The following is a 25,148-nucleotide window of genomic DNA, read 5'->3' on the forward strand; positions in this document are numbered from 1 at the left end:
AAGGACAGAAAAAACACTTTTATCAAGACAAACAGGCAACATTTTAGGTTTACCTGGAAAGGGCAAATTTAGGCACCATTCCATTCCAATCCTGCACGATTTATAACACTGATTATATAAAAATTTCTTATTCAATGGCAAAGCCATTGCATTACTTTTCACTAGCTAGGGAAAAGATGGTGTTAGAAGTAAAACCATTCTTTCTGAATTTTGCTTTAAGGTGTATGTTTTCCTTAAGAAAATAAAACATTTTTAAAGATGAGGACAGACACATGGCACTGTATTAGTCTAGCTGTTATAACGAAATACCATGGGTGGGGTGGCTGACATAACAGAAACTTCCTTCTCACATTTCCGGAGGCTGCGAAGTATAAGATCAAAGTGTTGGCCAACTGAGTTCCCAAGGATAGTTCCCTTTCTGGCTTGCAGACCTACCTTCTTGATTTGTCCTTATGTGGTAGAGAACAAGCAAAGGAGCTCTTGGGTATCTCTCCTAAGGACACTAATCCTATGAAGGCCTTACCCTTATGACCTCATTTAACCTTAATTCCTCCCTTAGTCCATACACAATCACATCAGGGGTTAGGGTTTCAACATATGAATTTTGGGGGCGGGGTGGACAGAATTCAGTCTACAGCAGCTATCTTAACAAAACATTAAGCCACATGTTATCTAATGTTATGTCACTCAGAGAAAAGAATTAGTCAGACATGTTCTATGAAACTATTATACAACTATTTATACTTGAGCATTATAAAGATGTGCTACACAGAAATGTCATCCAGATGCATCAGACAGATACATCATGGTGAATTCTTGAGAAATTATAAATCAGCTTTCTCCTAAATGCTACCTTAAGCAATAATTTTATCCAAAGATACTTTTGAGAGCTTCATCTAGATCCCCTCAGATAATCCCCCCCCCTTTTTTGTTTCTTTTTGTGTATTCCTCTAAGTTGGTGGGTTTTTATTTCTAACATCCTGTATTCATGGCTGTTTTCAGATCACTCTCCTCAGCTACTGGAGCTGTTCTGCCAACACCACAGAAAGCCAGAAGTGCCTGGCAATTTCTTTCTTCTGCCAGCCATTGACCAACATGTAACAGATGCAGTGGTACAAAAACTCCTATCCCTTGCTTCAGTCAGGGTACCTCTATGGGTTACTTTACAACCTAAAGTTTCCTTTTGAGAGCAAGCTGAAGTGATCCTTGTCTTTCCCCTAATTTTTGTCCTAAGCCTGCCCCTCACGCCCATGACGTTTACTAGTCTCCTATGGGAGCACTTCTTAAGCAAATCATTTGCACACCAATACACATCTTAAGATCTTCTGCGGAATTTAAGAAACAAGGTAGAGGATCATAGGAGAAGAGAGGAAAAAAATGAAACAAGATGAAACCAGAGAGGGATACAAACCATAAGAGACTCTTAATCTCAGGAAACAAACTGAGGGTTGCTGGAGCAAAGGGGGGCGGGGGCGGGGGGATGTGGTGGCTGGGTGATGGACATTGGGGAGCGTATGTATTGTGGGGTGTGATGAATCACAGACCTGTACCCCTGAAACAAATAATACATTATATGTTTAAAAAAAAAAAAAGATCTTCTGGGGAATGCGGTGTAAGATAGCACTTGAGATAACATCTATGACATTATCAGGAGATACACTGGGTATAAACAGGTATATTAAGTGTTATTTTCTTTTAATATGACCTCCTACTGGGCTTTCGGTTACTAATTCAAATTTATTTATTTATTTAAAGATTTTATTTATTTATTTGAGAGAGAGAATGAGAGATAGAGAGCACGAGAGGGAAGAGGGTCAGAGGGAGAAGCAGACTCCCTGCTGAGCAGGGAGCCCGATGTGGGACTCGATCCCGGGACTCCAGGATCATGACCCGAGTGGAAGGCAGTCGCTTAACCCACTGAGCCACCCAGGCGCCCACTAATTCAAATTTAATCCCTCATTCTTTGGTTCACTGTCTCCTCTAGGCCTTCCTTCCCTTCACACTTTGCTCTACTTGCCTGAGACATTTAGCTTAGCCTCATTTCCCACTTTTCCCTAACACTTCTGTTACCCTTAATGAACCACAAAGAACAAGTTTCAGGACTGATGGAAATACCATGAGGAAGGCAGGGAAGCCTACGACTGTAGTGTTTGGGCAACTACTTACAGTGGCTTGAACAGCACAGGGGGAGGGCCAACCCAGCACAGAGAGGGGATGGGTCCAAGGCAACAGACAAGAGGATGGCGGACAGCAGGGGCGAAAGAGCTAGTGGAATGCACCAGAGTCAATGAGGCGCAACGGAACCCGTTCAGGGCCGCTCACACTACGCACTTGGTCAGCGGCGGTCCTGCCTCTTCTTTATTATTACTGGTAGTAAGGACTAAGAGGTCTAACAGCCATCTACCTAACCTCAAACTTGCAATGAGGGAGGAAGAGAAAAGTTTCTGCTCGTGATTTTCACAAAGAGTGGTCCTAAGAGAAAAATAGCTTTTGGTTAAGCTAAGGAGAGAGATTATTCAGGAAAGAGGTTAGAGACTGGAGGTGGGAGAGAATCAGAGGGAGGTGTTTTTAATAATATCACAAAATCGCTACCAATAGACAAGTTTGCCGCAAAGCGTTTCAACCTCACCCATCCATGGAAGTTCCTCACCCAACCTCACCCATCCACGGAAGTTCCTTACCCAACCTCACCCATCCACGGAAGTTCCTCACCCAACCTCACCCATCCACAGAAGTTCTGTTCAAGAAAATAATCAGACGTTGCTGCCCTGTTGAATTGCCTGCTAACTTTCCTGTCATTATCTTCTTTCTCTCCCAGTGGAATCACCCCTGGTAGCCATTCTGCCATGCTGACTCTGTCCGTCCTTGGTTTTCCTGATACTTTCTGGTGTGTTCTTCTCATACTCTGCACAATCACTCTGTCTCCTTGGTAGATTTTTCTTCCTCAGCTTTCCCAGAAAGAAGGATATTATTAAGGCCTTTCCCAGTGTACATATTGTCCTTTGGTGTTCCTACATTATATCTATGATTTCAGATGCATTTTATCAAATTTTAAGGAGTATTCATGTGTTTTTCTTTTTTAAGACTAAATACACCATTATGAGGGCAAACCATGTCTTGCCTTTGCAATTCCATTGCCTGAGACCTAGGTGATAACTAATAACTGAATTTTGAATGAGTAAGTAACATACAATAAAAAAGAATTCATACACCATTCTTGGGGAAAACGCTTTAAAATCTCATTTAAAAATTCCATAAAAGAGGAACCTATTTGCCTAATCATGAGTGAACTATGAAACCACTTTGTTTTCCATAATAACTAAAATAATGTTACCTAAGACTTCAGAAACTGTAACACAGCTTGAGCAAAACTTAAATTTATTTATACTTAGCCAAGTTTGCCTTATAGAACTTGCAAGGAGAGCTCTCCCTTCCCCTTAATGGAGAAGTCATCTCCATAGAGAAATTTACAAAATTCTGAATGCATCAGTATTCCATGGATCTACCTGAAGTACACTACAGGACATGAGGTTCTCAAATCTTCCCCAGCAGAATAAAATAAAAGGGCCAAAACTATCTCTAGGAAACCTGGACTTCATGTTCTGAAAGCAGAGCAATTTCTTGGAGCTCTTGGAGTACTTAGTCAAAAGAAAAAGAAATTCCAAGTTGTTTCATTACGCACTGAGCTAGCAGTTCCGGGAATGTTGAGAACACAATCTGTGCAGGAGCCGAGCCTCATTCCTGGAAGCAGGTGGTGTGTTTTAGCAATTTATTCCATCTCTGTACATAGCACAGAACTCTGGGTTCTTGGACTAATAAAATATTGTTACCTTTTTTTTTTTTTTTTAAAGCTTATCTTTGAACAAAGTTAAATATAACAGGGATATACTTTCTTTCTTCCTGGTCTTTTTAATCATCAGATTTAATATTCTCTGGGGGGTTTTTTCTGCTTAGTTTTCTATATGCATATCACAAATCCCACACCCAGCCCTGCAGCAGTTGTCTAAATCCCTGCTCAGTACTTCCAGATGCATCCAGCAGTCTGTCAGCATCACCACCCTAGAGAACACTCTCAGAGCCTCTGCCCAGCAGCAGAGTGGACTGGAGACACTGTCGGTGCAGACGCTCAGTATAAGATGATCCTTCACTCTTGGGTCGCCCACGTGGCTCAGTTGGTTAAGCATCTGACTCTCGATTTCAGCTCAGGTCATGATCTCAGGGTCGTGGGATAGAGCCCCGCTCCACGCTTAGCGGGCAGTCTGCCTGAGAGTGTCTCTCTCTCTCCCTTCTTCCCTTCCTCCCACACCTGTGCGCGCTCTAAAAATAAATAAATAAAATGAAAAAAAATAATCTATCACTCTTATCCTGGGGATTCTTTTTACTCCTTCCTTAACTTAATCTCCTCTTCCTGGATCTAAGGTTTGCTCTCCTGTTTTGGTGGAACCATCCTCTGACCGTTTCCTAAGAAATGGTGCATCAAGGTTAACTGAGAACTTGCAAATCTGAAATGTATTCACACAACCCTCTAGGTTAGTTGATACTTTGGCTAGATATAGAATCTTACATTGCAAATCATTTCTCTTTGTAATCAGAAAGCATTTTTCTGTTGCCGTTTTGCTTTTAGGGCTGAATCTATGAGGAACAAAGCAATTCTAATCCCCGGAAACTGAGTAACTTCATTTCCTCTAGAACCTTGTAGAGTCTGCTACTGGTCCCCATGTTCTAAAATGTTATGATCTGCTTTAGTATGAATTTGTTCTCATCCATTGCAATGGGCTCTCTCAATCTGGAAATAAATTTAAGTACTAAGAAATTTTCTTCAACTTTATTGATGACTTCTCTCACACATTCCCTATTTTCTCTTCATTCAATGCTTATTTTTTGAAATTCTGGGTTAGTCCCAAATTTTCTTATTTTCTCTCATTTTTTCCATCCTTTCTTGTCTTTTTCTCTCTACCTCTGGGATATTAGCTCAAATTTAATCTCCAAAACTTCTTCTGTGATTTTTATTCCTCCTAAATTTACAGAGCTGTTTTATTTTCCACTTTTCTACAAAACAGCACCTGATCAAGGGTGCCTGGCTGGCTCAGTCAGTAAATCACATGCTTCTTGATCGCAGGGTTATGAGTTTGAGTCCCACCTTGGATACAGAGTTTACTTAAAAATATATATATTAAGGGCGCCTGGGTGGCTCAGTTGGTTAGGCGACTGCCCTCGGCTCAGGTCATGATCCTGGAGTCCCAGGATTGAGTCCCACATCGGGCTCCCTGCTCGGCGGGGAGTCTGCTTCTCCCTCTGACCCTCCTCCCTCTCGTGCTTTCTATCTCTCATTCTCTCTCTCTAATAAATAAATAAAATCTTAAAAAAAATATATATATATATATTAAAAAGGGGAGGGCACCTGGCTGGCTAAGTATGTGACTCTTGACCTTGGGGTCATGAGTTTAAGTCCCATGTTGGGTGTAGAGCTTATTTTAAACAAACAAACAAAAAAAAGCACCTGATCTTGTTTCACAGATACAGTATCTTCTCTAATCTTTATGAAGATCTTTTTTCCCTCCAACCACGGTTTCTGTTCTCTCCAAGTTCTTTCTTTTTTTTTTTTTTTCAAGATTTTATTGATTTGACAGAGAGAGCAGGAGCACCGGAAACCAGGAAGAAGCAAAAAAGAATTCTGTGGATTCTTCAGAGGCAGCGTGGCTCTGCAAACACCGTGATTTTGGACTTCCCGCCTCAAGGACTGTGAGAGAATAAATTTCTGTTGTTTAAAGTCACTCAGTTTGTGGTCCTTTGTTAAGGCAGCTCTCGAAAATTAATGCTCTACTTCCCCCAAGGTTTGGGCTTTACTCTTTCCTTGGAGCAGGGTGGGTAAAGAGGAACAAAGGAAGACCGGGCAGTCAGCACTAATACAACCCTTTCCTCATTAAGCCCTGTACATAGCACAGAACTCTGGGTTCTTATGGGAGATATATATATATATATATTTCCTATGGGATATATGAGGTTTAGGTCCTTACCTCTGCCTACATATGCCCAGTTACCTCTGGTATCCAAGAAGCCACGTTTTAACTATATTATAGTGCAAGAGCCTCAGAAATATATGTCCAAATATATTTGCCCTTAAACACTGAAAAGCTACAAGTGGCAGACATGTAATAGCAGCATTTGGGTTTAAATATTCCACCTCTGGAATTTAGAAAGTTCAATTTTAGTTGGTAGCAAAGACCAACGATTTCAATCATTTCCTGAACTAAGATAACATTTTCATTATAAATTTTTCGCAAAATCAGATATATTACAAATATTTACAAAGCCCTTTTAATCAGTTCCTTTTTTTTTTTTAACTTTTGGTCATTAGTGATGGGTGGGCAAACTATATAATTTGTGGCAATTTTTACAAAAACATTTGCATAGTGATTACTTCTAGAACCTAATGTTTCTGCTAAAGAAATTAAGTAAAGATGTGAGTGGTTAAAAATAAAAAAAAAGAAAGGAAGTTGGCAGGGACAACTCATAATGCCTGCCTATGCATATTATGAAAATGGCTCTCTAATTTATATTTAATTACTGAACTTATATAATTATAAGCTTGTAGTTTTTATCATAATTTTTGCATAATGCCCTCTTTGATAAGACAAAAGTAATTGTCATCTAGGTTAGCATAATGAAGGTTTGCAGTATAAAGTACAGTCTTCATATAATATTCATTATAAAAACTAATCTTTAACAAAGGACCTATTAAGCATTTTTAAGTAGGGGAACTCAAAAATTACACTACATCTTGAAGAAAGAATAAAAAGGTAAATATTAAAAATCACAATTACAACATCCAATATTGCCATTTCTTTCTTTTGAAGTTACAAGAGCAATACAGTATCATCAAGGACCGAACAGCAGCTTTGTTGGAACTGATTTGTTTAATAAGACTAGCTGGAATGTACCACGGACTGTCATGAAAATGGCTGGAGTAATAAAGCACTGAATCAAAACTATAAGACACTATTATCAAGAGTGTGTAGTGTGACATAAATAAAAAATATTGTTAAACTTCCTTCACAATCACTTCAACTTACTATTAATATTTATATTAAATAATTATCCCTACAGGCAAAAAAAAAAAAAAAAAGATTGAGTAGATGCCAAGATCTCATTAAAGAAGCTTACTCCTATTTAACCTTTACTCATTTTAACATTTTCACTTACTGACTCCATTTGCAAAGTATGAGCCATAAAATAAAATATCCATTTAACGTGGCTACTATATTCTCAAGTTCTAAAAAAACAAAACAAAACCGTTAGAACAAATACATTCTCAGAAGTAACACAAGAATAAAAGGATATAATAAAATTTAGATGAAATTAGTGATTTAATAAGTCTTATTTTCAGAGAGTTTTTCAGATTTTTTTTTAAGAGCCATACTGTAAAGGGCTTAAATATGTGAAGTATATGCTCAAGTGGACAAGTAAACACTTTTTAGATAATGAGAGTGCTGTATCTTTAGAAAAATCTTCCAGACAAGGCCTGAGATTAGAAGAGTATTCAAGTTGCCTATTCTACCCCCATTAAGGATTATCTTTCAGGTGGAGTATTTTAAATCACGCATGTAGTGATCATTGGAATGTAACATAAGTGTTTTAAATAGTAACTAAAGAATTTTATGACTACCAGTGGAAGCACCTCTTCAAGTAACTAGAAAACCGTATTCTCGATCAAAGAAGAGAAAGGCCATTTCTCTTCTTTCAGGGAGCAGTGTAACTTGGCACATTCTTTACGGATAGCACCGTGGCCTACAACTGTACTCCAGTAACTCCATCAATGTGCTTGCTTTTGTTTGCCCATGATTTTACTTCCTTGCTAAGGGTGACTGATAAAGACATTAACCAAGGTATAGAAGAGTTAATAGCTATCTTTGTATACTCTAGATCATTGGTGGAAAATTGAGCTACCTCTGTCAAAAGCTAGCAAAATTTGTCTTATAAAAATTCTATCAGTAGTGGGTAAAGAGATTCAATTTCTCATGAAAAGCTAGACCTTGCCTTCAAAAAAATTCACCAGCATTTTGTAAACGCAGGCAGTATATGCATATGAAGGGTTTTTAAATCCTGGAACAGCTGTGGTTAGGTAGGTGGCTGTTCCAGGTGATGAGAACATTCACTACTGACTCTAGCTGGGATTTAGTATTACCTGAAAAGGGGGTGGTAAAAGGCTGAGCAGTGTGATGGAGAGCCCACCAACGTGTGGGGAATCCATGCAACAGAAACCTAGGCAGGGTTACTTGTGCAGAAATCAAGTATTCTCTCAGAGATGAACATTCAACTCTCATCATACCAAGCATGTTTTAAAAGAGATTCATGGGACTGGAAGGTATGCGAGCACGTTTCTCAGAGTCAAAGGAATCTGAGCTTTAGCAATTAAAATCAGGGACTCGCCACTAGTGATCTCGCTCTCTCGCCTCCCTCCACGACTGATTATGTCTGATTATATTTTCCTCCCTCCATCTGTAGTCAGAACCGCTCAGTACGGTAGAAAACGGTTGCCAGCAGGCCCAGGGCTGCATTGTATCTGGACAGACCTCTTGCAACCCGGGGAAAACTACCCTTCTAGCACTATTTCAGAGAATTAAGGGTCATAACTCTGATGGTCCTGGGATGCATCTCATGCCCAACCTCTGAATCTAATTTTGTGTTCAGGGATATAGAATAGTGTGATTGACCATTATGCCAAGAAGAGGGAGTGATTTTTGAGATCCTGATTGTCAGCCTCTCTAAAGCTACATGGACTAAGGACTAGCTCCCTAGAGAAATGGAGTTACTCTTGGCTGGAAAGGGAAATGGAACAACCACCACCACATGCCAGTATACTCAGACTACACAGTTAGAATAAACAGGATGGGTCAATTTGAGATTACCTAGATACTCAAGGTTTTCTTTGGAGTATGAGGAGCCAGCACTATGACAAAGGTGACTCTCACATTTGGTTGGTGATTTGAAGGTGCTATGATGAGCACTGCTCCAGTAAGGATGGGTTGGAAATTCTTAGAAATAGAAATGACCATGCTATCATAATGGAAGATATTAACAGTGTACAAAATATTTATGGTTCAAAATAAAAGTATGTATTTGTTTGTTGAAAGGCACTATGACAACAAACACTGAAAGTTTCTTTTTTTTTTTTTAAAGACGAGAAGCATTAGGTTTTTTTTTTTAAAAGATTTTATTTATTTATTTGAGAGAGAGAGAGAGAGAGAGAGAGAAACAGCATGAGAGGGGAGAGGGTCAGAGGGAGAAGCAGGCTCCCCACTGAGCCGGGAGCCTGATGTGGGACTCGATCCCAGGACTCCAGGATCATGACCTGAGCCGAAGGCAGTCACTTAACCAACTGAGCCACCCAGGCGCCCAACACTGAAAGTTTCTTTATGAACTTTTCTAGTTCTAGCCCTGATGCTTTTTATCTGTGTGCTCTTAGGCACATCATTTAACTTTCGAGGTTCCATTTCTCCACTGTAACATCAGCAATCTGCTTCCTCTAACAGTATTTTGATGAGAAATCAAGTAATATGTTAAAAAAACATTAAAACTAGAGAATACTAGTTTAAATACAATGCACTAATAATTCCATTAAAAAGGAGGATTATGGGTCACACAACGGTTGTGACAAAACTGAACCATCCATTTGCCTATGTGAACTTAAAAAAAAAAAATGTGTCTAGAAGTTACCAGACATGGAGATAACATCTTAATGCACTGAGACTGTACTTATAGTCAGACCTGCCTCCTTCCAAGTCTTCTGTGTCTTAGTTTCACTGCCTCGGTAATTCTGTTTATGTGGTATTAAATATGGAAATCATGCCATTTCTTTAGGTTGGCACATTTTTCTATTTCACTGACACAGTGCCCTCAACTATGTATTAATTGTTCTAATTCTTTCCTCAGCTTAGTTTTGTTTTGTTTTGTTTTAAAGTGGACCTAATGTGGGGCTTGAACTCATGACCCTGAGGTCAAGACCTGAGATCAAGAATCAGATGCTTAACTGACTGAGCCACCAGGTGTCCTGATACTATACCTTTCAATCAGAACTGGTTAGTAAATTATGGAAGGATCATAAAGTAGAACACTATATAGCCATTAAAAAGCAGGAATAAGTTTTATTTGTTGGGCATGGAACAATTTCCAAAATATTTATATTTTAAAATTAAGATTCTAATAAGTATAGCATGAATCCAATGTGTTTGTGGCAACATATAAATTTTACATTAAATATATATCATATATATTGCATATATTATAAATTGGACTCGTGTGTGTATATTACACATATGTACAGACATACGTATGTCTATACATATACATACTCATTTTTCCCTGAAACTACTATGGATTTTCTTAAAGAGAATTTGGCATTTGCAATTGTATGAAAGTTTTATTTTAGCACACATAATCAATAAAATATAAGTTACAATCAGTTTGCCCTATTAGCTGCCTAATATTTTAACTTTTTTTTTTTAAAGATTTTATTTATTTATTTGACAGAGAGATAGACAGCAAGAGCAGGAACACAAGCAGAGGGAGTGGGAGAGGGAGAAGCAGGCTTCCTGCTGAGCAGGGAGCTGATGTGGGGCTTGATCCCAGGACCCTGGGATCATGACCTGAGCTGAAGGCAGACGCTTAACGACTGAGTCACCCAGGTGCCCCTATAACTCTTCTTATTAAGCACCTAAGGTTATCATTTTATTCCAATATAAATATTCATTTCTACTTTGTAAGAAAATCAAAAAAGTAGCAAACAACTTAGGGAAACTCCTAAACCTTAGTTTATTTTAAACAGTAAGTATTCTGTGTCTATATGCTTGATTGGAATATTTTTACTATAGATGTCTTCAAATACCTGTGTTTTTCTTTCATGTTTGTATGACATTTATTACTTATTTGTAATTTATTTTCTAATTTTGAATAGATGCTAAGTATGAAAATGCATACTTTTAAGAAACCAAAATATTTTACTTAATATTTTACTTCTTGTGTTGTAAAAATTATGGTGGAAAGATTTGTTTTCTCTTTGATTAATCTGAACCACCTTAAGACATAAGATTGACACCTATGAAAATAATTTCAATATAAGCATCTGCAATCCACTGTTGCATATGGCCATCCTCAGGAGATGGGACATTTGGCTTTTGGTTTTCAAACCAACACGTGATAAATGTGACTTTTTAAAAATTAGCATGTGTTCCTGTTATTTCTTCTGGGTAAAAGCATGTACAAATTAAGGAAACATGAAGGAGATAATTTCAGTGCAAATTAAAAAAAATCTGGGATTTTTCTTAGCATTTGAGGTTTCTTTATTTCACCACATCTTTATTTTTCTTGTTATAGTCTTTGACTATTTTTTTTTAAAAGACAGAAAATGGAACTAGGAAGCTGTTCTCACATTCTAGGAAATAGGATTTAATGAACACTGATAGACACAAGAATTTAGGAAACACATATTCAACTGCCTTTCCCCTCCAGAAATGAGTATTTTCAAAGTCTCTCTCATTTTCAATGTCTCTCTCAGACACATTCAATGTCTCAATGTCTTCAGGCATGAGCTCCAAGAGGGCAGACACCAAGTCTGCTCATTCTACTTTTAGAGAGAGGCGCTTAGCAGAGTGATTGGCATATAATAAGAATACAGAGAAAGTCAATTATCATATGGTTTCACTTATTTGTGGAACATAAGGAACAGCATGGAGGACATTAGGAGAAGGAAGGGAAAAATGAAGGGGGGGAATCGGAGGGAGAGATGAACCATGAGAGACGATGGACTCTGAGAAACAAACAGGGTTTTAGAGGGGAGGGGGGAGGGGGGACGGGTTAGCCTGGTGATGGGTATTAAGGAGGGCACGTACTGCACGGAGCACTGGGTGTTATACGAAAACAGTGGATCGTGGATCACCACATCAAAAACTAATGACGTACTGTATGGCGACTAAAATAACATAAAAAAAAAGGCAACTGATTAAAAAAAAGAATTCAATAAACAGTTTCTAAAAGTATGAATGAATAGATGTATGAATGGACTGCATAATAACATATAGCAAAATGTAACCTTTTCTTTATGAAGAGAAAGGAGTTTGCTATGATGGAAACAATCTAGCTAGGAATCTTGAAACCTGGGATCTAACTTTCTTCCCTGCACTTATTGTCTCTGACTTACTCCCAAACTTCAGTTTAATAAGAAAATAAAAAGGGGAGAGATGATTGTCTATGACTTTGAAGTCCTTTCTAGTTTTTAGGCATAATCTAGGTGAGATTTTTACCCATTTCAAAAAACAAAAATAAAATAAATATAAGGTACAGTCTTGCTTTGCTTGTGTTAATTTATTAGTAAGTAGCATGTGACCCGTAAGGTAAGAAACTCTCACCAGCACTTCTGTTCTGTATCTTTAATGCAGATGAATTAATTTTCACATGGTTTTCTCCTTCACCCCCTACAAACCTCTAGGCTTTCTCCCTCCCCCAAACAGGAATAACTATACCAAAAAGCCATTCTATAATAACTTCCTTCCGTATTTTCCCTCCTTTTCTTTCTCCCCCTCAACCTAACATTGCCTGAATTTCCTTAGGGCATCATGGAGTCCCAGAATTTACAATCTAAAAGAAAACCTCCCCTTTCTCACCTCAATTTATGTTTGAGTCACATGTGGAAAGAAAACAAGCAAGGTCAGGACACAGGAGAAGAGAGGAAAACAAATGCCACAAAGACACTTCATCTGAGACAAGACAGGGTGAGGAGGTGTTTCAAGTCCCTCTTTCATCTAAACCAGGATTATTTCAACCCAGGGGAAGTTCCCTTCATGTGAAACTGCCTTCTCTTCTCTTATTCTGCTTAACTGAGATATGAATAATTAAAATGGCAGAAAAGGAAAAGTAGTGAGTTAGTGGAACTGTTGTCAGTCAGACGGCCTAGGCAGTGCGGAGGGGTAAGATCCTCGGCTGCCTGCCTTTCCAGCTGTGCTGGAAAAGGTCATCGTCCTCAAGAGGAGCTCACTTTCCTTTGTAATATCCACGATGGCATTTCTGGAAGCCTTCTTGCCTCTGGAGTTCTCCTCTTTACCCCAAGTGCTATCAACAATTCAAATATTATTCTACGTAACAAATTCCAAAGGAAGTCAGTGTAGCTCCCCTTTTAAGTCAATGCAAATTTTAGGAAATTTAATGCAGCTTTCAAACTTTTTACACCATGCTCATGGGTAACAAATAGATTTCACTTCACAGCCAACACACACACAGACATAAAATATATCTGAAAACAAGGTTTCACAAAACAGTTCGTACTCTTACTACATGCAATACATACACGTTGATATTTCCTGATTTTTTTTTTTTTTTTTGAATCCCAGATCTAAAAAATAAATAAAACACTTGCCTGGGCCAATTAAATCACAATCTCTTTGGAGTAAGGAGCAGGTATTAAGTTTTTTAAGACATTCCCCCAGGTGATTCCCATGAGTTAAGTAATTTTGGGACCCACCCTTCCAAAGGGTTTTCAGGTGAATCTCTTGGATTTTTGAGTAATAAAATCTTACCATTTGTAAATAAGTTTCTATCTTTCCATCTACAATCATACTTTTGTTTCTTGTTTTATTGTACTTCCCAGAACTTGTTTTTTTTAAGATTTGAGAGAGTGAGAGCGCGCTCCCGCAAGCAAGCCGCAAGCACGGGGGGTGGGGGGGCGGCCTGAGGGAGAGAATCTTCCAGCAGGCTCCCGCAGAGCGAGAGCCCCACTTGGGGCCCCATCTCACAACCCTGAGATCACGACCTGAGCCCAATGTTTAACCGACTGAGCCCCCCAGGCGCCCCCCAGAATGTTTAAAAGAATATGAAAGAGTAATAGAAACAAGCATCTATTTAAAAATAAAACAAAAACTGGCCTTTTTCATTTGCAGAGCCGCAAGGTGAGAAACTCTTGTCTATGCCTGCAGCCAGGCAGTCGGAGGGACGTCTGCAGTCTATGCATGTCTTCGGATACAAGAATAACCGCCATACCGTGGCACACTGCAAACGTGGGAAATGCCTCATCAAAAGGAACGTGAGGCCCCTAATCCAGCCATACTTGCTTCAATAGAAGCTACTGGACCTGTTCTGCTTCTGTGCAATGAGCTATTCGCCGGTGAGGACCTCCGAGTCTGCGTGAAGCGAGTGGTCACGTGGCCCAGATTTCCACATGGGCCACTTCATCTCATATTGGAGAGTAGCCCATTACTAGCAGCAAATGGATGAGGCTTCCAGGAGAGCTATCAAAGACATCCTCATCCAATATGACCAGATCCTGCTGGTAGCTGATCCCCGTTGCTGCTAATCCCGGAAAGTTTGGAGGCCTTGGCGCCCGTGCTTGCTACCAGAAATCCTACAAATAAACCCTTCATAATAAACAGTAGCTGGGGAATTTAAGCTTGCACAGATAAATAAAACTCTGTGGTCTATAAATTGATTGCATATTCTATTAAACAGTCACAATTCACAGTTTGTAAATCCACTGATCTAGAACTGGAGTCCGTGAACGATGGCCCAGGGGCCAAATGAAGTATGCCACCTGTTTTGTAAATAAAGGTGTCCTGGCGCAGAACCGCACCATGTTTTAATGCATGATCTCTGGCTGCCTTCCTGCCAACAGTGGCAGAATTGAGTAGTTGTGACAGACAAAGTCTTTGTGACCCACAAAGTCTAACCTATTTCTTAACTGACTTTACAGAAAGTTGCTCCCCGCCCCGCCTTGTTAAAATAAGTATTTTGCCTAAGGAAAGGAAGGGTGGAATTAGGTTAAAAAGCTAAGAGGTTAGAAAAGGAATCAGAATCCGAATTTTGAGTAGTCTTGGATTTCAAACTAGGGACTGGATTTTATTGCAGGAGCAGTAATAAACCATTCCCATGTAGGAGTAAGACTCTTTTCTGATTAACAGTCTCCAGCTGGGTTCTGAAATCCTGAAAATATAGCACACAAGGTAGGGATGGAATTATATCTTGTTTCGAGTGCATTTCTAATCGCCAATAGATCATGTTCCCTGTGAATCCACTATGAGCTATGTGCCTCACTCTGACTGTCAAACTCTTGAATTTATAACCTTCCTATTTTTAGATAAAGATTCCTGCCTGAAGTCTCATAACTGAGTTTCATAACTCCAGACTATATTCAGTGAGCATTAAAGGTAGAGTTCCCTTGTTCTCTAGGGAGCAGTGGTGTTGGGGGTCAACTATGTTTCCTGCCTAAAGCTGTTGTGGTTTTCGACAGTACATAAAATAAGCAGCAAGCCCATTAAATTAAAGGCGGTCAAGAGATCAGTAAAAGAAGGTTAATTAATTCATTAAGCTGACATGGTAAACATTTACACTATTCATCTATCTATTCAATATATTTGGCTTTCAGTTATCACAGTAGCCATAGAGTTCCTAAAAGCAACTTCGATTCTATTCACACTTGCTTCAAAGATAGCATTAAAGACCTGTCACTGACCTTGAGAATGACTAAGGCCACATTGTTCTGATGTAATAATCTAAAGCTGCACTTAAGGTATCTTTTCATATTCTAAAAGGTATGGTAAGACATATATGCTTGAGGCAAAAGGTCTCAATTAATTATTTTAATGTTTCGTTTTCTTCGCCAGGTGGGTTTTATTAACAGGGAGAGGTTAGAAAAATAGATCTTCACAACACTCAATAGATAAATATATTTAGCTTACAAATAAAGGTCCTATAAATGGTTTATGAAAAGATTTCTAGGAGAAAAAAAATTCCAAACCTAAATTATAATTAAATTTGCATTATACATAAAGAAAATGAAGGTGGTTTCAAAGAGAATGGTTATGTGTCAAAAGAGAGATGTGAAGAATGCAGAAAGATTAATAAAACCAAGCAGGATCTCATTAATCAAACATCTCCAAGTGGAACGAATGATTTGATTTGAATTTGCCTCTGTATACACCAATGATGGAATCTGCCTTTTTTGTGAAGCAGCCAAAATGTCAGCTTGATAAATGGGGTAATTTTTTCAAAAGTACCTACGTTGTAGTTTTTTACTATGTTGATGAATGTAATAGTAAAACTAAGATTAATTATTTGTTTAAAAATCTAAATAAAGCTTTGATCACTCTGACTAAGAAGATCTGATTTTTTTAATGAATTGACCAAATAAAAACTTTAAACTGAATGACTGTTTAAGGGATTGAGCATACAGGGAAATAACCACAGCATCAAACGATTTAAGTTGGCCAGAAAAACATCTTAGACCAACTAAGACAAATATCTGTTACTAATACCATATTTACGATTTTGAATAATTGATAACAATTTCTAAAAACAGAGTAATTGCCTATATATTTCCAGTGTGGTATAAACTTGGTTGAGGAATGTTTGTTTCTTTTTTTCCTGAATCACATGAAAAATATGGTAAAAATGGATGTCCAAGCCTACCTAAAACAAAAGAAGCAAATAATCAAAAAAAAACCCAAAAAACAAAACAAACAAAAACAAACAAACAAAAAACCTGTCAGTTAAGCATCTGACTTTGGCTTGGTCATGATCTCAGGGTTCTGGGATCAAGCCCCATGGCAGGCTCACTGAATCTGCTTAACAACCTCTCCCTCTGCTGCTACCCCCACTCGTGCTCTCTCTCTCTCTCTCGCAAATAAATAAATAAAATCTTAAAAAATTGTTTAAAAAATCTTGCTCACCATAAAACAGCTCACTTTTTAAATAACCAGATACACTGAGATAGTTTTGAAAACCCTTGCAAACTTTACAATAACAATTTGAGATTATTGCCAAATGAATATAACTATCTAAAACAAAACAACAACAGAAACAAACAACAACAACAAAACAGTATTCCTAGTACCATTAATAACATCCCCAGTGGGGTGCCTGGGTGGCTCAGTTGGTTAAGGGGCTGCCTTCTGCTTAGGTCATGATCCCAGGGTCCTGGGATTGAGCCCTGCCTGGAGCCCCACACTGGGCTCCCTGCTCCCTCTCCCTCTGCCCCTCATGTGAGCACTCTCTCTCTCTCAAATAAGTAAAATCTTTAAAAAAGCAAAACAAAACAAACAACAACAAAAAACATCCTCAATGACACTGATCTCACTGGCAACCTAGTAAAGGAATAACTTTTGCTGCTAATTTTATTATAGGTTTTCTGTGAAAATATCCAGTATTTAGTTTCTATTTTATTCAAACTTATACACTGTTACAGACTAAATTTTGTCCCCCCAGAATTCATACATGGAAACCCTAACCCCCCAATGTGTATTTGGCCATAGGGCTTTTGGGAGGTAATTATGGTTAAATGAGCTCATAAGCGTGGGCCCTAATCCAATAGGATTGGTGGGCTTATAAGAGAGCAAGATCTCCCTCCCCACCTCCTCACCAGGTGAGGACAGAGCAAGAAGGCAGCCAACTAAAAGCAAGGAGAAGAATGCTCACCAGAAACTAAATTTTTATCTTGGACTCCTCAGTCTCCAGAACTGTGAGAAATAAATACATTTCTGTTGCTTAATCTATCCTGCCTATGGTATTTTGTTATAGCAGTCCAAGCTAAAACATACATTTTCACTTTTTTTTTTTAAAGATTTTAATTTATTTGACAGAGAGAGAGACAGTGAGAGAGGGAACACAAGCAGGGGGAGTGGGAGAGGGAGAAGCAGACCCCCCGCTGGGCAGGAAACCCAGTGCAGGGCTCCATCCCAGGACCCCGGGATCATGACCCGAGCTGAAGGCAGACGCCCAAGGACTGAGCCACCCAGGCGCCCCACATGTTCACACTTTAAATAGTCAAGTAATTCTGCAATATTTGTTATGAAAAATAGCCATGCCTCCACATTGCACCTCTCCCTACACTCCAATTCCCAATCATTAGAGCAGTGATTCTTAACTAGGGAAAACCAAACCTCCCTCCACCCCCTGATCCTCGGGAGCCATTTGGCAATGTCCTGAGACATTTTGGTTACCGCCAACGGGGGAAAAGAGAGAGGGTTGCTATTGACATCTAGTGGGTAGAGGCCATAATGCTTTCAAACCCTTTTGCAATGTTCAGGATACTCTGCACAACCAAGAACCATCTGGCCCAAAATGTCAATAATGCCCAGGTTGAGGGACACTGATTTATAGGGAGTTACTTTGAAGCTATAACTTTTTAATGTTTATCTTCAAATTTCTAAATAAGATGGTTGTTTTGCCTTTTCTTAATTTTCCTTTTTTTTTAAATAGTTTTATTAAGGTACAATGCACATACCATACAACTGTATATGTATGGCAAGTGTATGATTAAATGGTTTTTTAGTATATTCACAGATGAGTACAATTATAACCACAGTCAACTTTAGAACACTTTCATCAGCTCGGAAAGAAATCCCATGCCCCATACTCTCTACCACTGCCCCAGCCCTAAACAACCACTAACCTATTTTCTATCAATTTCCCTATTCTTATGAATGGAATCATACAATATGTGGACTTTTTGTGACTGGCTCTTTTCACTTAGCATGTTTGCAAGGTTTATCTAAGTAGTGGCATGTGTCAATACTTCATCCTATTGTGTAAATATGCCACATTCTCTTTATCCAATTCTTCCATTGATGGACATCTGGGATGTTCCCACTTTTTGGCTATTATGGATAATGCTACTATAAACATGTGTGTCCAAGTTTCTGTGTGGACATAGGCTTTCATTTCTCTTGGGTATATACCTGGGATTTCTGGGTCATATGGTAACTCTGTGTTTAGTCATTTGAGGACCTGTTAGATGTTTTCCAAAGAAGCTGGAATGTACATTTTACATTTCACATTTACATTTTACAACGTAAAATGGTGTGGGTGAGAGATCTGATTCCTGCACATCCTGACCAGCGTTTATCTTTTTGATTCTGGCCATCCTAGCGGGAGTGAAGTATTATCATATCGAAGTTTTAATTTGCATTTCCCTGATGACGAATGATGCTGAGCATCTTTTCATGTTCTTACTGGCCATTTGTATATCTTCCTTGGAGAAATGTCTATTAAGATTTCTATCTGCCTCTCCTACCGCAGCAACCCCCATCATGAACATGCACACATACTGGAAGAGAATACAAACTGTGCTCTTGTTAAATCAATGTTTGTTATCACATTCTCAGATTATTGTAACTATATAAACATTTTTGACAGCTGAATCATTTAGTTTAGTATGTCATAAACTCCCCCCACAGAATCATTACCTTATTATTTCCTTCTATGTAACTTCTCATTGCCATATCTCAGAAATCTTTCTCAGTTGTTATCAATTTCCTGTCAATACATTAAAATCAATTTTCTCTTCTCGAATAATTCTCTTCTGGAGCCATCTGACCTCCTCTAGGTCAGCTACAAGAATATTATCTGGGGATCTCTGTTCACAATCACCTGGGAATTCCCTTCCCTCTCTTAAGTAAAAGACTGGTTTCCTGGATCGCCTGACTCACTTTCTTGGCATTCTCTTTTGCCCTGGAAGAAGGCATCCTCAATAGCTTCCTGGGCAAGTGTACATGTGAAGCAAAATTGGTGAGAGTTTACTTCATTCTATTCTTCTGTTTCACTGATAATTTGGTCAGGAGTAGAATTCAGGGTTGGAAATGATTTTACCTCAGAGCTTGGAAGAAAGCAGTTTACTATCTTCTAGCTTTGTACTGTGATTGGAAAGTCCCACACAATTCTAGGGCACTTGTCCTTTGTATGAAACTGTTCTTGTCTTCTGGAAGTGTTTGGGATCTTCTCTTGATCCCAGTACTTTAAAATTTAATAATTCAATTTGGATATTTTCATCCTTTACACTAGCCTTTCAATTCTAGGAAATATTCTTTAATTATTTTATTACTTCCTTTTCTTTGTTTTTTCTTTGTCTCCATCTGCTTGTCTTTCTGTTCTTTTACTGGGATTTCTCTAATCCTATGTCCAACTCACCTACTGATTTTTTTTTCAACTATCAAATATTTAATGTAAAGAACTCTTTTTTGCTCTGATTTTTTAAAAAAAATTTTTTTAAAGATTTATTTATTTGAAGGAGAGAGCATGCGCACAAGCGCTCAGGCAAGCTGGGGGAGGGCCAGAGGGAGAGGAATAGAGAGAGCCTCAAACCGATTTCCAGCTGAACACAGAGCACCCCCTTGGGGCTCAGTCTCATGACACTGAGATCATGACCTGAGCCGAAATCAAGAGCCCGATGCTTAAATGACTGGGCCACCCACGCGCCCCCATCTCTGATTTTTTTTTTTTTTAAGTTGTTTTGTGACTGCCATGAGTCCTCTTATCTCTGAGGATATCAATGAGTTTATTTATTTATTTATTTATTTTTAGCCATCCATCCATCAATTGGTTCATTATCATTGCTTCACATAACCTCTTTTTTTTTGCTAACTTTTTTAAATATAACAATCTAGATTCTTAAATTCAAATTCTTTATTGAGGCCTTTCCTCAAATACTTGGTGAGTCCCATGACTATCTGCTCATATATGAGATTGGGACACAAAAAAGTTGATTAGAAATGCCAGTTGGGTAGGTGGGGCTCTTCAACCCTAGGCCTACAGGGTGGTTTTGTTTGGCAACTTTCTAAGAAAGTATAGAATCTTACCTTCGGACTGGTTTCATTCATCACAAGACTTCTAATATTTTTGTTAGGTATAGCCTACTGTCAGCCTCTGAGAGCCCAGAGGGAAAGTGAGATAGAATTGCAACATACTAGCAAAATATCTCTTCATCACCAGATTTTTAGAAGTTACCCTTCCTCTCAACTGTGCCTGGTATCCCCCGGCCAGAAAGTCTCTGCTTAGAAAGGAAGGGGAGGTCTAATGTTCTAATTGAATTTTTTTTCTAAAGATTTTATTTATTTGAGAGAGAGAGAGCACAAGCCAAGCTGGGAGAGGGGTAGAGGGAGATTGAGGAGTAGATTCTCCGCTGAGCAGGGAGCCCGATGTGGGACTCATCCCAGGACCCTGGAATCATGAGCTGAGCTGAAAGCAGATGCTTAACAGACTGAGCCACCCAGGGGTCCATGTTCTAATTACTTCTTAAACAGACTTTCAACAGATCCTCCTATGTTAGGCCCACCTTATCCCAATTTCAGATAAACTGGTATTGCCAATTCCTTAACTTTTGGGGTATTCCCTGGTAAATTGCATTTACTCTTTCTTCTTCATTCCAGTTTAGGATTCAGCTTTCTTGATTTGCTCAGTCAGTTACCACTTAACTCTTAGGTTTTCAGCCTTCCAACCACTAACGTTGCTAATTCCTCTCTCATTCTCTTTTCATTATTACTGCCATGTTCCCCACACTTTTCTCCTTTCCTAATGCCATTCCTACCAAATTTTCCATTGGCATTAACAACACCCAAAGTCTGGAGAAAATGTGAAGGCTAATGTCCATGTTCAATCAATCACATTTAACAAAAAAGCATTGTTTCTATTTTCTAAGTTAATTTTAATCTCAAAAGATGTTGGAGAACAAATGCAATTAGTTATTCTATGAATTTTTTTTGCATAAAAGAATATGAATATCATTTTAGATATAAAATTGTCCATTAGGCATAATTTTTATCTAAACATTAATCTAATAAGCCATATGTCAAACAGTCCTGCTGGTCTTTGAATTGTGAATAATCCAATATATTTTATAAAGATACTTTTCTAAGAACATATATGGTCAAAATATATTTAATAATACTTTTTCCTTAGACTGTGTCTTACTCTATGTCTCTAGGATTCATATATGCATTTTAGATATATCATTCTAAAAACATACTACTTTAATAAATAATGTAAATGTTAATGTCCTATCAGAAAGCATAACTTGAAATAGCATGTAATAATTCACCCCAAAAAGCAGATAGAAGATACAAGATTTTTGTTCCTGTCAGACTATATCCATAACTTTTCATCTTATATTTGATCTTATAATCAACTTAAATTCTTGTCTCTCTCACTAGAGATTTGTTTTACAGTCTTGTCTCTTATAATAGACTGTAAATTCCCAATGAGCAAGGTTTAGGTGGTAATTTGTCTGTTTTCATATGTATTTCTGCCTCTAAGCCACTATAACTGGTACACAGTAGATGCTCAAAAACTTTTTATGAAGTTACCAAATTATAAATTCATATTATAACCAAATAAATAATAGAGAAGTTTGAAACTTTTTGCGACTTATGAGTCCAAAAGAGATACTTTATATACATATATATATATATAAAATTCTTTCTATTGTTTCTTTCCTTACCTCACCTTACCTCAGTTTTTCCTAGTTGTACCTACTTGTACAACTGATGTAAGAGACAATGTATAAATTCCTTTTGCATAGTCTGTGCTCAAAAAGTGGGAGTTATTATTATTGATACTTCTGCATTGATAAAACACATGGATGGACTGACTTTGGGTTTGGGGAAACTGAGACAAATAGATGTAAAGCAGTTTGGGCAAGTCAACCACAAAGAAAAAAACAAATCTGTCTTAGATATGATAATTTTCATGGATCCTCTGAAATACTGAACTTGTTATTCCAAAAGCAACGATAAGATAAAACTAAATAGATTTCTCTTTGTTTCTTAGACAAGATAAAACGCCAAATCCATTAGGGGTTACAAGTATTAAAATACCTTGTCTGTGATTCCAAGGAGGCTGCGTATATGTCTGGACTAATGCAAACTCGAGTTTGTATTTTTGATTACTCAATATGGTAAAGTTCCAACTCCTGTCATTCTCTTAACAAGCTCCTTTGTAATGGGATGTTTGTGATTTAATGGCTCTAGAAATTTAAGGTGATATATATGTAAAAGTGCTTGTGGGGAATCAACAAGCTAAGACAGTTCTATTGCAACTTAACAGTAAATCGGATTCCTCCTGGCAGAAGATGACATAAATGGAAAGAAGTGGGGGAAATTGGTTAAATAAGGCTCTTTTCCAAAGCACATGAATTACTTATTTCCCTGGACTTGTCCTGCATGCCTATAAAATGATGCACTAAACAATATTGACTTAACAGTTGCAAATAATAGGGGCGCCTAGGTGGCTCAGTCATTAAGCATCTGCCTCCGGCTCAGGTCATGGTCCCAGGGTCCTGGGATCGAGCCCCGCATCGGGCTCCTTGCTCAGCGGGAAGCCTGCTTCTCCCTCTCCCACTCCCCACTTGTGTTCCCTCTCTTGCTGTGTCTCTCTCTGTCAAATAAATAAATAAAATCTTTTAAAAAAAGTTGTGAATAATACTCCCAATTTTTCTGGGCTATAGTGGAAAAAAAAACACACACACACAAGCTAAAACCTCTATATCAGGGTGATGTTTATACCACTCTAGTTTCAAACTGTTCAAATTAAAGTTTAAACTTTAATTAGGTCAATAATTCTTTAGTCATATTTTCCATTTAGCCTTCCTTCTTAAAAATCTTTAAACTGTTGCTTTCTCTTTCCTCTTTCATTGAGTACGATCCTTTTATTAATTAATTAATTTATTTATTTAGATTTTATTTATTTGACAGAGAGAGACACTGCGAGAGAGGGAACACAAGCAGGGGGAGTGGGAGAGGGAGAAGCAGGCTTCCCGCTGAGCAGGGAGCCCGATGCGGGGCTCGATCCCAGTACCCTGGGATCATGACCTGAGCAGAAGGCAGACACTTAACGACTGAGCCACCCAGGCAACCTATGTGCGATCCTTTTAGAATAAAGACATTAACCAAAAAAATCCTATAAAGTACCAATTAAATTATTTCCTAAGACTTCATAAGACATTTTGGAAATAGGCACCTGCATAATTGGCTCATAGAAGATACTAACATTTTAAGGGCCTTTAATGGCAGCTGGTTAAAGTATGTCTAAGTGGACTCTACAAAATTCTTTATATTGTTTCTTTCCTTACCTCGCCATTTATTTAAAATCCAATTACAGATAATTGAGAACTATAGTGTTTGAACAAATCCAGTGTATGTCCTGTCAAATAATATTCTTTAGAAATGGTGTTACTTCTTCATTCGAGCAGTTACATATATAAATAATAATCAGTTCTAAACCCCAAGGCGATGCCTATTTACTGGTGTGATTTCTAGGAGACTACAGAGCTGCATTTGGGGAGGCATGAAAGATTCATTGGTGAGAGAAAGCTTTCTGTTAAGCTGTGTTCAGAATTCACTTAGTAATTGCCAGATACTAAGTTCCCACCCGGGTACTCTGTCTTAAGTACTTTACATGCATTATCTTATATACTCATCACAACTCAATATGGTATATACCATTTTTTTTTCATGTTATTCACGGGATAACTGAGACTTACAGTTTACTGCCTATTCATAGGTAGAGCTGATATTCTAAGACAAGTACCTCTGAATCTGAGCCCTGAAGGTGACTTTCTGAAATTAAGGCAGTAGGGTCTCCTGCTGTGGTTTCATATATTTATATCCCATCTATGTGAGCCTCTTCATCTCACTCCTTTTTAAGATTTTATTTATTTATTTATTTGAGTGAGAGAAAGAGAGAGAGAGAAGAGAGAGCATGAGCTTAAAAAGAGGCAAAGGGAGAGGGAGATAGAGAGAGAATCCCAAGCAGACCCTCCCATTGAGTGAGGAGCCTGATGTGGGGCTCGATCTCACAACCCATGAGATCATGACCTGAGCCAAAATCAAGAGTGGGAGGTTTAACCAATTGAGCCACCCAGGCACCCCCAGCTCACTCCTTAATAGCTACTTGGAATAGTTATGTTTTTAGAGCCATGATTCAATAGTTTCTTTGACTTGGACAAAAGATGTTAATTAATCAAATTAAAAGTTTTACTTTTTTTCCTAATTCACAGGAAAAATTAGGCTACGAGATAAAATCATCTTCAAACTTAAACTGGCGCTAGCTAATAATCCTACCAGTTGAAAAAATTAACAAGTATCAAAAATACACTAATAGGAAACTCAGGATCCACTGACCTTTCTAAATCCAACAACTTAATCATGACTTGATGCTCCTGAAATGAATATTTGAAGATGTGCTTTTATTGTACATCATCTACCCCATTTAGTGTTACACGTGTTTGGCAATGGGAGCCATAGCTGAGGAAACTCTTCAGGGGACATCGTCCATTTAGAACTATGTTAATTTGCTAAAATGGCAAATGTTTTTTTTTTTTTTTTTTTTTTTTTAAACCT

At 38.2% G+C, this 25,148-nt stretch overlaps 1 protein-coding gene and 1 pseudogene across 1 annotated transcript in view; one reads left to right on the forward strand and one right to left on the reverse strand.

Moving 5' to 3' along the window:
• SEMA3E (semaphorin 3E) overlaps positions 1 to 25,148 on the reverse strand; it is a 237,114-nt gene that overhangs the window by 132,116 nt on the left and 79,850 nt on the right. The gene's annotated exons all lie outside the window — the stretch shown is intronic.
• On the forward strand, positions 13,931 to 14,399 carry LOC114220966 (small ribosomal subunit protein uS9 pseudogene; annotated as a pseudogene).

The sequence above is a fragment of the Eumetopias jubatus genome, unplaced genomic scaffold (assembly GCF_037043125.1).
Source record: "Eumetopias jubatus isolate StellerSeaLion01/CBP00866 unplaced genomic scaffold, mEumJub1_p1.0 scaffold_14, whole genome shotgun sequence".
Taxonomy (NCBI): Eukaryota; Metazoa; Chordata; class Mammalia; order Carnivora; family Otariidae; genus Eumetopias; species Eumetopias jubatus.